Source organism: Bubalus kerabau, chromosome 4 (genome assembly GCF_029407905.1).
Source record: "Bubalus kerabau isolate K-KA32 ecotype Philippines breed swamp buffalo chromosome 4, PCC_UOA_SB_1v2, whole genome shotgun sequence".
Classification (NCBI taxonomy): domain Eukaryota; kingdom Metazoa; phylum Chordata; class Mammalia; order Artiodactyla; family Bovidae; genus Bubalus; species Bubalus kerabau.
In genome coordinates this window covers 159,069,856-159,082,384 of record NC_073627.1, presented here as the reverse complement: position 1 = coordinate 159,082,384, position 12,529 = coordinate 159,069,856, and positions in this window count along the sequence as shown.

The window sequence follows — 12,529 nt, the reverse complement described above, 5'->3', positions numbered from 1 at the left end:
AATCATCTTGAGGAAAGATTAAAAGCCAATAATAAGAGTATTTTAATTCTAGATGTCTAACACTAGAACTCCAATTTGCCAGAATTAGTGAGACTTACCTCAAGACTCCTGGCTGCTAAAAATGTCTCTGAGCTATTTTTCACATAACACAAGTTTTATGAAGCTATGTACTTACCCTCAATAACACAGAGGAAAACTAAAATCTTGCCTTCAATTGAAATGCCCTTAATTATGGATACAGTTTAATCAGAAACTGATTGCATTGATTGTTTTTATTAATAAAAAATAGGCTCATTATCACTTAAAAATGGAATTGGGGGTAAATAATGGGCTTCCCTGGTGGCTCAGATGGTAAAGAATCTTCCTGCAACACAGGATACCTGGGTTTGATCCCTGGGTCAGAAAGATCCCCTGGAGAAGGGAATGGCTACCCACTTCAATATTCTTAGCTGGAGAATTCCATGGACAAAGAAGCTTGAGGCGGAGGAGTCAGGGGGCGCACAGTCCATGGGGTTGCAAATAGTCTAACATGACTGAATGACTAACACAATGCCTTATAAAATATGATGTTTAAAGAGTAAATAATAAAAATGATTGGGAAACTCTACCATAGACCAAGTGTGTCTTTACTCAGAATCAATCTAGGATACCATTTTTTTTTTTTTTTTTCAAATTTATCTCAGTAGTAGACTTCTAAAGAATGCCTGTATACTCAATTAAATTTACTTTTCAAAAATGAAAAAACTTGGTCTTTCAGTCTGTTACTCATAACAAAAAAGCCCAGCAATGAAAAGTCCTCGGATATTAATTGTGATCCCCTTTATAGAGAAGACGATAAAGAACAAGAGAAAGGAGAGAGAGGAAGAATAGGAAGAAAAGGAAATTTCTGTTCAATACCTAGAATGATCTTCCTTTCTTCTTACCCGCCAATGGATTGTTCATTCTTCTCTTCAATATTTGCTTAAATTCCATGTCCTTTGAGAGACTTCCCCTGGGCTAACCTATCCAAAGTCACCTGCCCCATCCTGCCCACCATTTTACTTTCTCTCACATAATCTTCTTTATTTACTACAGGGCTCACATCACATTATTTGCATTAGTTATTTGCTTATTTGTATATTGTCTGATTCTTTCTATGTAATGTAAGCCCCAGGAGAAGGACATGTGTGTTTTATTCCCCTGTCTAATTCCAGCACCTAGTGGACACTCAAATATCAACTGAATAAGTAAGTAAACAAGAGTCAAAATCTTGAAGACTACTGCTACTCTCTGCCAGAAATGTTTCACATATCATCTTTACAATAGTCTGCTAAGTAGACATTAACTACATTTATTTTTTTCCAAAAAAAAAAATTTTTTTTAAGGAAACGGAGGCTTAGAATTAGACTGACTTTGCCAATGCCACTTAATGATGGACCAGTGATGCAAATACCTTTCTTTCTGTTGCTAAGTCTATGTTTAAATACAATCTTTTAGTTTATAATCTCAATATGTAATTACCTCATCTGTACTGGACGTATTTGTGGGACAAGAAAATACAATCTCCCTTAATGATTTGTTCATCTGCTGTGGCATTTTTCATGCTGAATTATAATGGGTCTTGTAACCTGCATGCCTTCTCCCTCAGTCTGAGGTCCTCAAGGACAATGTATTATTCTTTGTAGTGAAAAGCTTCCACAATGTTCAACCACAAGTTTATGAGTGAACTAAATGGGTTGAGGATCAAGGTCATATTAGCTTTCCAAAGCAAAAGAAAAAAAAAAACAGGCTTTTTCTAACAGGAAGGATTCTGGGACAGATGGTGGCTTTATACAGTTGTACACATATTTAGCAACATACAGACTTATACATTGTCCTACAACTTCAGTGAACTTATCAAAACTTTCAGCTGATGAATAAGAAATCTGAGTAAAAGAAAAGGTAAGTGATCTACTGAAAGTCACACTGCCCTTTTGCACTTAGCAATGAGCCTATTCTCTACCAACTGAGCTATGAGGGTGGCTCAGAGGTTAAAGCATCTGCCTGCAATGCGGGAGACCTGGGTTTGATCCCTGGGTCAGGAAGATCCCCTGGAGAAGGAAATGGCAACCCACTCCAGTACTCTTGCCTGGAGAATCCCATGGAGGGAAGAAGCCTAGTAGTCTACAGTCCACGGGGTCGCAGAGAGTCGGACATGACTGAGTGACCTCACTTTCTTTCATGAGCCTATTAATTGTTGACATACAGTCACATAATAAGTAAAGATCTCATGTCAAAACTAAGGATTTTATTTTTTCAGTTACTGCCACTGAACAGCAATATATGAATATTGTGTACACTGGTGAAACATTTAGGAGAAGATGTATATGAGTTCAGCATTCCCTCTCAGATCACCACTTAACTCAACTATGAAATAGAAATGGAAAAAAAAAAAAAACAGTTTACCACAGGAATCAGGGAAAGTTGTCATTTAAATGTAAATGCTACCATCTTAGAGGAAATGCTAACTGGTATCATGCATATAAAGCCAATGTCATGCTCTAGAAGCAGATAAAATGCACATGGACTCTATTTTCTTTCTGTGGCTCCAACAGCATTTGAAAGAAAGGATGATAGAAGACTGCAGAGTACACATAGCATCTCTGCGAAACAAACAAACAAAAAAAGCCTTGTGTCTGAGGTGATAGTAGCACAGAATAGGAGGCTGGACAAATGGTCTAGTCTGGAGCCTGACCAACAGAAAGTTCAAAGTGAGTAATAGATCATAATGAGGTAGCTTGAAGTAAAACATGGAAACAGGTCAGGAAAGTCCTCATAGAGCTGTCCCAGACCCAAATCCATGTCCTGTCCCCTGAAGCTTCTAGCACTAGATAGATAATATACAGTGTACTTCTATCCCCCAGCTCTCCAGGAAACAATTAACTCAAAGGAAGAATTCTAACAGCAGCTTCTCAGTGAGGAAAATCCAGAACTTACACCCTATGTTTAGGGTCAAACACTATGCCTAGAGGAGCGCATGAATCTTTACCAAAAAATTAGAATCAGCCTAATGCCCACCAGAAAAATATTTTTAAATAAATTATGGTTCATCCACACAATGTAATTCAATGTAGTTATTAAAAATAATTTTAAAAGATTAACAACATGAAGAAATGATGCTATATTTAAATTAAAATCTGATTTAAAAGTACTGTTGCACAGTAATTTTTTAATATGGGAACACATGTATACCTGTGGCAGATTCATTTTGATATATGGCAAAACCAATACAATATTGCAAAGTTAAATAAAATAAAATTTAAACAAGAAAATAAATAATGTATCTGTAAAAATGTACATACATCCATAAATTTTAAACCAGATTGATTAATACTAACATGAGATCATTGGTCACATCACCCCTCTGCTTAAAAGCTATCAATAGCTTCCTATTACATTTAAGAAAAGGTTGACCTCCTCAACATGGCCCTCTAGGTCTTTCTTGCTAAATACGATCCTTATAGTACTATCCTTGCAGTCCCATTCACATTACACACTCCCCTCACTTCTCTCCAAGCTTTGGAAATTTTTTTCAGTGCTTAAAACATGACCTGCTTCTTGCAACTCAGGTTGTTGGAACTGTCTCCAAATCCAGTCTCCTTTGGTAAGGCACCCCTACTCTTTGTATACACACTATTCCTTCATCATAGGAATAGTTATTCAATACTCAGAGCTCAGGTCAAATCATCACATATTCAAAGAAACATTCCCTGATAACTTTTCCCCAATTCCATCTAATAGCTCTCCCTCCTTCTTATCCACATTTCTCACTACACTTAAATAATATTTACTTGTTGAAACTATGACACTCAATGAAAGATGTGACCTGTCTTGTTTCCTTTATATGTAGCATGGCTCCTTGTATATTGTAAGCACTCAAAATATATTTAAATTAATAATATAGCTGGTATCTCTTAGGTACTTACTTGTTTTATGTGACTTGCCTATATTTCACCATAATCCAAGAAGTGGCTCCTATTTCAATCCCTGTTTTAAAGATTATGAAGCCGTGGCATTGACATATTGAATTTATTCAAAATCGCATCATAAGTACAGCTGGGATTCATACTCAAGCTTAATAGGTTATGTTGCTAACCACTAATAATAACAAACATTTCTTACATAACATATATAATGAGCCAGATATTCTACTAAATGATTCACATATATTGACTCATTTTAGCCTCATAACAAGCCCAGGAAGTAAACACTATTACAATCTGTATTTTATAGATGAAAAAACTGGGGCACAGAGATGTTTAAGCAATTTCCCTGGTTGTGTGATTACTAAATGGCAGAATAAGAACCTGAATCCCAACACTCCACCATGATTACTACTCTATACTCCCTTCACATGGCAACAAATAAATGGAGGGAAGGAACTTTCCTTGGTGTAGAAATTATGAATGATTTATTGACTTTTATTGTCTAAAAATTACATGACAAATATGTTTTCATAATGAGAAAAGGGGTCTTTTTTTAAAAATAATAATGTAAAATAAGCAACCCTTAGTGTAAAAATATTCATAAAATCATAAACATATGACTTGGAAATTTGAGTGCTTCTCTGATCAAAATCACTGCACATGGTGACTGCAGCCATGAAATTAAAAGACGCTTACTCCTTGGAAGGAAAGTTATGACCAACCTAGATAGCATATTCAAAAGCAGAGACATTACTTTGCCAACAAAGGTCCATCTAGTCAAGGCTATGGTTTTTCCAGTGGTCATGTACGGATGTGAGAGTTGGACTGTGAAGAAAGCTGAGGGCCAAAGAATTGATGCTTTTGAACTGTGGTGTTGGAGAAGACTCTTGAGAGTCCCTTGGACTGCAAGGAGATCCAACCGGTCCATTCTGAAGGAGATCAGCCCTGGGATTTCTTTGGAAGGAATGATGCTAAAGCTGAAACTCCAGTACTTTGGCCACCTCGTGCGAAGGGTTGACTCATTGGAAAAGACTCTGATGCTGGGAGGGCTTGGGGGCAGGAGGAGAAGGGGACGACAGAGGATGAGATGGCTGAATGGCATCACCAACTCGATGGACATGAGTTTGGGTGAGTTCTGGGAGCTGGTGATGGACATGGAGGCCTGGCGTGATGAAATTCATGGGGTCGCAAAGAGTCAGACACGACTGAGCAACTGAACTGAACTGAACTGATCCAGTTTGCTGATGTTTATATATCCTCCACAATACTGACAAGTGGATTTCCAGCCTCTTGTAGATGGGCCTCCAGTGCTGCCTGATGATTTATATGGACCTCAAGACTCCTTGGCTCTTTACCCATTGAGCCATCAGGGAAGCCCCCTCATAAGACAGTGTGGCTGATCTTCCCATGAACTGAGGGATATCATCTCCTCAGCATTTCAATAGCAGATGACTGTGATAAAATCAAATGATTCCTTTTTAAAATAATTTCACACTAAGCTGATGCTGTGAGATACTGGAGAAACTAAACTGTCTCAAAGAAAATTATTTTCTGAAATAAGACATCAGCCTCACATGGATTACTTTCTGGACCCCTAAAGAGCAGGTGGAGTGAAATATTTTAACTTCAATAATTAAGGTCATTGACAATAATTAAGATCTTTCTCTTCAACACTGAAAAAGAATATTTTTATGTACTTTACTTTTTAAAACTGGTCTTGTGGTGGCCTGCTTAATTATCTCCTTTCCTGTAGAAAGGGAGGTTCCTTCCCCATCATCCCCCAAATATCCTGTATGTAAATATTTCCACCATAGGGGCTTTAACAACTTATAATCCGCATTACCTATGTGCCTGCTCCTCTTTCTTATTCCTATTTTTATTTTGCTTTCCTGGAATCTAATACTCATTTTAAGAACATTAGGCTCCTGAAAAAAAAAAGTAACTTACAATCACTCAAGAAACATCGTTTCTAAACAAAAAAGTAATTTTATAATAGCTCAAATTCTCTATTTGATTTCAACCTATTAAAACAGATATATGTAAGTTCATTTTTAAAAAAGAATTCCCCTCCTTAGCACTTTCTATACTCATTTCACCTACTTTGTTGTTTCTAATGTCCACAAACTACCCTAGGAAAAAATCCTTCCCCCAGCCCCTTCCCCAGAGCACCTCTAGTTTTCTTCTTTCATCTTTCCTGTCATTCTGTTTTCAAACTACCAAAGAATTGATCTGGCAAAGACAGAAAGTGGAAAAACTAGTATATTTGAAAGGTAATTTTTATTATGATATAGCCAACCTTTGTGTTAAAAGTTTAACAACTTTCTTTTGGAGTTTCCTTTTCCTTTTCCTATCCCCAAACTCTTATTCAGCATGACCTGTAGCTACTGTCCTTCCTTCCATACCAGTGACTTAAAACAGACTTAAAAACTTTAATGAGGGGTTATCATGAAACTATTTTAAGACTAATTCTAAGTGGAGAAGAAAGGTCATAATACCGCTACAGCAGCTAAAAGCACTTTCGCTGACATTATCTAATTTTCACAGAACTCTAGAGACATAGGCAATTATTTTGATTATGCTTCTATAGATAAGGTGTTTTAGGCACAATGAGTAGAATAATGGAGGTCAATCATTGCTTGCACCAAGAATAGACTTATATCTACTAGTATTCATGGGAGACCAATTTGGATGACAAGATTTGGCCTTCAAAAAGGTTGATTTATCATCTTTCTCTTGCCCAACACAGAAAAACCCAAAGACTTGGCTATTTTCATTAGTTATACTAATGAAAGTTGGAGTTGTGCCCTTTAAGTCACACATGCTGCTATGCAAAAAAAAAAAAAAAAAAAAAAAGTGCTCTCTCCAAATATAAACAGTTGATAGCCAACATTACTATGACAGCTTCACTTAAATTCTCTATAATTTTTTTTAAAAAAGGTTTATTTTCGTTGGGAAAAACCCTTTAAACTGTTGATTAATCCAAATACTTGGAAGATTCTTTTAAAAGTTGATATCTGAATCACATATGTTGATCACAACTCTGGAATACATTCTAGAAGTGTGTAAAAGCCTTTACTCAAAATTCATCTAGACCATTGCCCTTGAAGTCACACTTTAGAATTTTCTACTCCTCCATTTGGAGAAGGCAATGGCACCCCACTCCAGTACTGTTGCCTGGAAAATCCCATGGACGGAGGAGTCTAGTAGGCTGCAATCCATGGGGTCGCTAAGAGTGGGACACGACTGAGCGACTTCACTTTTTCTCTTTTCACTTTCATGCATTGGAGAAGGAAATGGCAACCCACTCCAGTCTTCTTGCCTGGAGAATCCCAGGGACGGGGAAGCCTGGTGGGCTGCCATCTATGGGGTCACACAGAGTCGGACACGACTGAAGTGGCTTAGCATACAACTCCTCCTTTTAGCTTCATATTTTTGTTCCAGTTACTCTTCACTAGAATTTCTGCACTATTGACTCATTCTGACTACTTGGTTTAAACTTGAATGAAGAAAAAGGTGCCAATATTTTCTTTGGGAGGTGGAAGCCCAGGACTTCATAGATAAAAGGAAAACAGAAGTGAAACAAGGAAGAGGAGAGTGTAATATGAGGCTACGTGTTATCACACATGCTTCCCCATCACAACAGCCTGCAAAAGGACACAGCAGATCATTCTCCACACAACACCCAGCATTTCTCTAGAAGGGTTTCAAAGGGAATGAGGGTCTTGGAGTCTTGATGAAAGTGAAAGTCACTCAGTCATGTCCAACTCTTTGTGACCCCATGGACTCTAGAGTCCATGGAATTCTCCAGGCAAGAATACTGGAGTGGGTAGCCTTTCCTTTCTCCAGGGAATCTTTCCAACCCAGGGATCGAAACCAAGTCTCCCACATTACAGATGGACTTCTTTTTACCAGCTGAGCCACAAAGGAAGCCCAAGAATACCAGGGTCTTGATAGAAGGAAAAAAAGAGAAAAATTTTACCTAGCTCCTTTCTGTCTCACATTTCACATAGTTCTCCCCATGGAGAACTAAATTCCCTGAACTTTCACATTTCATTATCTATTCCCTGAGACAGTTCAGAAATAAAAAACCCTTGCCTCTAATGTGGTGCATTAACCAAGTTCAAAAATACAAAGGTGATCTAATAAAGTATAGCGATGACCAAGAGATAAAGGCAGAAAGAAGCAATTTGATGAGGAATACAGTGTTATTATTACAATACAGACTCTTAGGACATAATTATGATTATACCCCTTGCTGAAGATGCCACAACTCTTGAGCAAGAAATGCTCTGGTCTTTCTCAGCTGACCAATCAATATATTTAGGGATCAAACAGGGATCATACAAGATGTACTGAAGTCCAGGTCCTGACCTATAGCTAAGCCAAGGTAATAAACCTGAGAGAGCCAGAAACAGAAATAGTCAGAGGCTGAGTACAAACCCAAGGCCTTAGAGAGTACTAAAAATTGAAGTTGAGAAAACCAGAAGCAAATACCAAAGCTGAGGTCACTTATGGCTTCAAGGTGGGTTGATGAAGTCCAAGACTAAAAGCAGAAAGAAAAAAAAAGCAGAGCCAAAACAGAACAGAGATAATGTGGGCAGATTCCCATGCAACTGCCTTAAAAGTGCTGAGAAGATGGGACTTGTCTTTACATGCCATTAGGCATGTGGCAGATGGATAATCTAGTCTCTCTTAAAAATTATAGCATCTCTACTAACAGAGAAAATGCATGGGAATAGAAGACTGATTTTAAAAAACAACTTTTAGAAATGAGCTTTTTGTAACCTAATTGTCCTTTGTCCATGCCAGGTTGACAACTAAAATGAAGTCATATTTTCATCAAGCACACCATTCATTTAGCCAAAATATTATATCAAAAGCCAATTCTGATCAAAGAACTACAGTTAGGACCTCATCATACAGGTCTTATTTAAATAGTCTGAGCCCCTGCCTTCATGAATTTTGTAGCCTGGTGGGGTATATAGATAATTGATAAACAAGCATATATTTATAATTGTGAACTGGTGTGAATTAAATGAACAAGACAGTGACAGAGAAAAGCAGGGAAGAAGGGAGAATACACTTAATACTGCTGTCAGGGAAGACCTTTTATTTTATTTTTTTATTTTATTTTATTTTTAAACTTTACATAATTGTATTAGTTTTGCCAAATATCAAAATGAATCCGCCACAGGTATACATGTGTTCCCCATCCTGAACCCTCCTCCCTCCTCCCTCCCCATTCCATCCCTCTGGGTCGTCCCAGTGCACCAGCCCCAAGCATCCAGTATCGTGCATCGAACCTGGACTGGCAACTCGTTTCATACATGATATTTTACATGTTTCAATGCCATTCTCCCAAATCTTCCCACCCTCTCCCTCTCTCATAGAGTCCATAAGACTGTTCTATACATCAGTGTCTCTTTTGCTGTCTCGTAAACAAGGTTATTGTTACCATCTTTCTAAATTCCATATATATGCATTAGTATACTGTATTGGTGTTTTTCTTTCTGGCTTACTTCACTCTGTATAATAGGCTCCAGTTTCATCCACCTCATTAGAACTGATTCAAATGTATTCTTTTTAATGGCTGAGTAATACTCCATTGTGTATATGTACCACAGCTTGCTTATCCATTCATCTGCTGATGGGCATCTAGGTTGCTTCCATGTCCTGGCTATTATAAACAGTGCTGCGATGAACATTGGGGTACACGTGTCTCTTTCCCTTCTGGTTTCCTCAGTGTGTACGCCCAGCAGTGGGATTGTTGGACCATAAGGCAGTTCTATTTCCAGTTTTTTAAGGAATCGCCACACTGTTCTCCATAGTGGCTGTACTAGTTTGCATTCCCACCAACAGTGTAAGAGGGTTCCCTTTTCTCCACACCCTCTCCAGCATTTATTACTTGTAGATTTTGGGATCGCAGCCATTCTGACTGGTGTGAAATGGTACCTCATTGTGGTTCTGATGTGCATTTCTCTGATAATGAGTGGTGTTGAGCATCTTTTCATGTGTTTGTTAGCCATCTGGATGTCTTCTTTGGAGAAATGTCTATTTAGTTCTTTGGCCCATTTTTTGATTGGGTCATTTATTTTTCTGGAGTTGAGCTGTAGGAGTTGCTTGTATATTCTCGAGATTAGTTGTATGTCAGTTGCTTCATTTGCTATTATCTTCTCCCATTCTGAAAGCTGTCTTTTCACCTTGCTTATAGTTTCCTTTGATGTGCAGAAGCTTTTAAGGTTAATTAGGTCCCATTTGTTTATTTTTGCTTTTATTTCCAATATTCTTGGAGGTGGGTCATAGAGGATCCTGCTGTGATGTATGTCAGAGAGTGTTTTGCCTATGTTCTCCTCTAGGAGTTTTATAGTTTCTGTTTTTACGTTTAGATCTTTAATCCATTTTGAGTTTATTTTTGTGTATGGTGTTAGAAAGTGTTCTAGTTTCATTTTCTACAAGTGGTTGACCAGATTTCCCAGCACCACTTGTTAAAGAGATTGTCTTTAATCCATTGTATATTCTCATCTCCTTTGTCAAAGATAAGGTGTCCATATGTGCGTGGATTTATCTCTGCGCTTTCTTTTTTGTTCCATTGATCTATATTTCTGTCTTTGTGCCAGTACCATACTGTCTTGATAACTGTGGCTTTGTAGTAGAGCCTGAAGTCAGGTAGGTTGATTCCTCCAGTTCCATTCTTCTTTCTCAAGATCGCTTTGGTTATTCCAGGTTTTTTGTATTTCCATACAAATTGTGAAATTATTTGTTCTAGCTCTGTGAAGAATGCTGTTGGTAGCTTGATGGGGATTGCATTGAATCTATAGATTGCTTTGGGTAGTATACTCATTTTCACTATATTGATTCTTCCAATCCATGAACATGGTATATTTCTCCATCTGTTAGTGTCCTCTTTGATTTCTTTCACCAGTGTTTTATAGTTTTCTATATATAGGTCTTTAGTTTCTTTAGCTAGATATATTCCTAAGTATTTTATTCTTTCCGTTGCAATGGTGAATGGAATTGTTTCCTTAATTTCTCTTTCTGTTTTCTCATTATTAGTGTATAGGAATGCAAGTGATTTCTAGGTGTTGATTTTATATCCTGCAACTTTACTATATTCATTGGTTAGCTCTAGTAATTTTCTGGTAGAGTCTTTAGGGTTTTCTATGTAGAGGATCATGTCATCTGCAAATAGTGAGAGCTTTACTTCTTATTTTCCAATTTGGATTCCTTTTCTTTCTTTTTCTGCTCTGATTGCTGTGGCCAAAACTTCCAAAACTATGTTGAATAGTAATGGTGAAAGTGGGCACCCTTGTCTTGTTCCTGACTTTAGAGGAAATGCTGTCAATTTTTCACCATTGAGGATAATGTTTGCTGTGGGTTTGTCATATATAGCTTTTATTATGTTGAGTTATGTTCCTTCTATTCCTGCTTTCTGGAGATTTTTGATCATAAATGGATGTTGAATTTTGTCAAAGGCTTTCTCTGCATCTATTGAGATAATCATACGGCTTTTATTTTTCAATTTGTTAATGTGGTGTATTACATTGATTGATTTGCGGATATTGAAGAATCCTTGCATCCCTGGGATAAAGTCCACTTGGTCATGGTGTATGATCTTTTTAATGTGTTGTTGGATTCTGATTGCTAGAATTTTGTTAAGGATTTTTGCATCTATGTTCATCAGTGATATTGGCCTGTAGTTTTCTTTTTTTGTGGCATCTTTGTCAGGTTTTGGTATTAGGGTGATGGTGGCCTCATAGAATGAGTTTGGAAGTTTACCATCCTCTGCAATTTTCTGGAAGAGTTTGAGCAGGATAGGTGTTAGCTCTTCTCTAAATTTTTGGTAGAATTCAGCTGTGAAGCCATCTGGACCTGGGCTTTTGTTTGCTGGAAGATTTTTGATTACAGTTTCAATTTCCATGCTTGTGATGGGTCTGTTAAGATTTTCTATTTCTTCCTGATCGAGTTTTGGAAAGTTGTACTTTTCTAAGAATTTGTCCATTTCTTCCACGTTGTCCATCTTATTGGCATGTAATTGTTGATAGTACTCTCTTATGATCCTTTGTATTTCTGTGTTGTCTGTTGTGATCTCTCCATTTTCATTTCTAATTTTATTGATTTGATTTTTCTCCCTTTGTTTCTTGATGAGTCTGGCTAATGGTTTGTCAATTTTATTTATCCTTTCAAAAAACCAGCTTTTGGTTTTGTTGATTTTTGCTATGATCTCTTTTGTTTCTTTTGCATTTATTTCTGCTCTAAGTTTTAAGATTTCTTTCCTTCTACTAACCCTGGGGTTCTTCATTTCTTCCTTTTCTAGTTGCTTTAGGTGTAGAGTTAGGTTATTTATTTGACTTTTTTCTTGTTTCTTGAGGTGTGCCTGTATTGCTATGAACTTTCCCCTTAGGACTGCTTTTACCATGTCCCACAGGTTTTGGGTTGTTGTGTTTTCATTTTCATTCATTTCTATGCACATTTTGATTTTTTTTTGATTTCTTCTGTGATTTGTTGGTTATTCGGCAGCGTGTTGTTCAGCCTCCATATGTTGGAATTTTTAATAGTTTTTCTCTTGTAATTGAGATCTAATCTTA